Raw genomic sequence first — 2,795 nt, 5'->3', positions numbered from 1 at the left:
GAAAGATTATGTAGCTTTCATGTCGGCTCAGGATAATCAGATATCACACACAGACACTGACACAGATATATATATATTGTATGCATGTGAAATTATGAGTATGTGCCTGGCTCCCTGTATGCCATTTGCAGAGCCCACCGGAGAATCGATGGCCTCCGTGATGGCGTATGAGGAGCCAAGCATATTCCATGTACATACATGGATACGATAATTCATATATCATCGAATTTGCATATTTAGGCACCTACATGTATATATTATTTGTTTTTCACTTGATTTTTAGAGACAATATTTTGTTGATTAATCATATAGATATATATAGGTTGTGAGTAATACTGATATATTATTGAGGTCATAAGGGTAATATACACATATAATATAGGTTAGGTCTTGTTATTTCCAACCACAAAGCAAGCACGGCATTGTCATTTTCAAAGCCACAGCGATCTGCTTCCTCACGACTGAGCAAAGGTACATGTTTATCTCTTTTTATTATTTTTTTCCTTCAGCTTCAAAAAAAAAAATTGCGTTTTTAGGGTTTTTTTATTGGGTTTAATTTGGGGAAGAGATGATGATTTTCTGCTTCTGCTGCTGCGTCTGCATAGTCAATATGTAAGTTGCAGAAGAACGTTAACTTGTGGGGAAAAGATATTATTCCCTTGTTGCTGCTATTTATTATTCCATGACTTGTATAATCATTTGGCTACTCTTGAAACGAGGAATTTCATGGGATAACCCACAAGAATTAGCTAGAAATTGTTCCCTGACAATTGTTACCATGGAAGTTATAAAAATATTATAATTAATTTCTTACTGCTCATTTCATGTTTTGATGACCAGTCCTGTCTGTCTCTTACAACTGAAATGATGAAAACTTCACTTCCTTAATTAGGGGCAACTAATTATGTTATTTTCAAAGACTAATCTTAACGATTTTTTTTCAATTCTTCGTTTAGCTGCCCTAGTGTGAATGAATGACTTGTGCACATGTAAGACTTTTCTATGGTTGTTTCTCTCTCTCGGCTACATGGCTTACACACACACACACCACACACACACACACACACAAAAGATTATGATGAGGATATAATGAAAAACTATCCTTTAAATGCCATCCTCGTGAGAATATAGTAACTATTCTATGAGGGTTAATTAGTCATCTGATCCCATCTCAGTTTTATTATTTTTTGAAACAAATCTTATTTGATTGTTTGTAATTAATCCTATCAATTATTATCATCTTTCAGAAGTCGATGGCCACTTAATCTCTGGGATTACACACACGAGATTTTAATATTATGGATTATGAAGTGTAAAGCTCGGCTGTTTAATCAGGTTGCCTTAAAAAAAATGAAGACGACATAACATGTTTGTATCATTAATCAGTCTGTGAAATTCCTTTGCAGAAATTGAATCTACCAGATATTCTTATCTGTTCCAGATTCCTTTGTAGAACCTCACATTCCCTCGCCAATTAAGCCTAGCTGAATAGTGCCCAAATGGGTGTTTGTATTATATATATATATATATATATATATTGCCGAAACATGTTTTCTGGGTGTGTATGTATCTAAATCCTTCATGTATTAATAATGTGATAATTAAGCGAACCTAGAAATTAGTGAGACACAAACCGTTAAGCATCGATCAATATGCGTAAGTTCTTGTGAGCAAGCGAACTCACTCACTTTATACACAGCCAGCAATCTCTTTCGTTACACTTGAATATAGAAATCCGTCCATGAAATAATGAAAACTATATGAATTAAAAGTGTACTTAGTCATATACATCCATGTGGTGGCTCTTATAAAGGAAATGATTCATAGCATAGACACTAAAAATCAAACCCAGATGAAGGACATGAACATGAGAAGAGAAGAAACATGATGATAAGTAGAGAAAGTACTAGAAAAGAAAAGAAATCACAAGATAGATGAATATCTGTTTCTGCTTCCCAGATTGGCACATTGTAATGATATATGTTGCCATAACTGGTATGAAAATAAACCAGCTTCCCCTAAGGCACGACCAGACCCAGAGAGAGAGAGAGAGAGAGAGAGAGAGAGAGAGAGAGAGGGGCCACAAGAAGCTAGCTTAGGCTTACCTGGGAAGTATAGTGTAGGGCATGGTCCTATAAGCACGTTTTGTACGTAGCAGAGCTAGATAGCTCCATGCTACACAACACACAGGATCCCCACCTCTCCTTCCGTCTTCTTCTTCCCCATCACACACACATTATTATCGCATAAGTTCCTTTATATATTACTATCAACAAGTTATTTAAAGTTCAAACTTGAAAGTTGAAACAGATCAAGCAAATCTATATTTAATTATTTATATGTAGAGAGAGAGATTGAAGAAACTGCTTTTAAGAGATGGAGGAGTCTGAAAAAGGAGAGATGTCAGGAACAGGAATACTACTGAATAGTTTGAGAGAGAGAGAGAGAGAGAGAGAGAGAGAAGAAAGGTACAGAGACGCACGTCTGGGCAGGGAGCGTTGTGAAAAGTGAAGAAGGATTATGTGTTTGTGTGTGTGTGTGATTATGGGAAAAGAAAAAGGGCATAATTGTAGCAGTGAAGGAGAAGGGAAAGAAGAGTTCGGAGGATTCATCATTATAGCTACTGGGGAATCTCACACGCACACACAACACAGGCAAAGGGAAGAGAGAGAGATGGCGGACCACTCTATGAGTTTGTCTCTATAGAGAGCTAGCTAGCTTTCATTGGGGTTGCAGGGAATATGGTATACGGTCAAAGCAGGTCAAAAGAATACAAAAGGACATTATTAGTCAGG

General features: G+C 36.6%; 1 long non-coding RNA gene across 1 annotated transcript; it reads left to right on the top strand.

The window, feature by feature from the left end:
- Nucleotides 1-387: 387 nt before the first annotated feature.
- LOC114738348 (uncharacterized) lies at nt 388-1,514 on the top strand. The gene is made up of 2 exons (XR_003739528.1): nt 388-471; nt 1,248-1,514. It is a non-coding gene; the product is annotated as an uncharacterized LOC114738348 (long non-coding RNA).
- The last annotated feature ends 1,281 nt before the right edge of the window (nt 1,515-2,795 follow it).

This window comes from Neltuma alba, unplaced genomic scaffold, assembly GCF_004799145.2.
Source record: "Neltuma alba isolate B1F8T4 unplaced genomic scaffold, ASM479914v2 tig00013584_pilon, whole genome shotgun sequence".
NCBI lineage: Eukaryota > Viridiplantae > Streptophyta > Magnoliopsida > Fabales > Fabaceae > Neltuma > Neltuma alba.
This window is presented reverse-complemented; position numbering and strand designations above follow the sequence as displayed.